General features: G+C 36.1%; 1 protein-coding gene across 2 annotated transcripts in view; it reads right to left on the minus strand.

The window, feature by feature from the left end:
* LOC119590568 (forkhead box protein L2-like) overlaps positions 1-368 on the minus strand; it is a gene marked incomplete at its 3' end in the record, with an annotated part of 75433 nt that overhangs the window by 17048 nt on the left and 58017 nt on the right.

The following is a 368-nucleotide window of genomic DNA, read 5'->3' on the forward strand; positions in this document are numbered from 1 at the left end:
GATCACAGGAATTTGTGTATATGATTGAATAAGACTATTATAAATAATACTGAGAAATCAGCATACTGCATACACGAAAGTAGGAAGCAACGCCGTCACCTCGTCACAGACCGGGAAACCTTATCGCCTCCTGTCTATAAATATTTGTAATTTGAAATAATAAAATTAACACAACTTATTTCGCGAACATCAGGGAGGATATACAGAACGCGAGACTTCTGGAAACTTTTCTTTTCCCCCAGTAATGTAGGAGCATTATGCACAACATAATATATGTATCCTGTTTGTGCATAAGGTTCTAATATGAAATGAAGAAAGAGGAAGTCTTTTTCACGTCGTTTCAAAACGGGATATTTCAATACCGAAAC

This window comes from Penaeus monodon, chromosome 27 (assembly GCF_015228065.2).
Source record: "Penaeus monodon isolate SGIC_2016 chromosome 27, NSTDA_Pmon_1, whole genome shotgun sequence".
Taxonomy (NCBI): Eukaryota; Metazoa; Arthropoda; class Malacostraca; order Decapoda; family Penaeidae; genus Penaeus; species Penaeus monodon.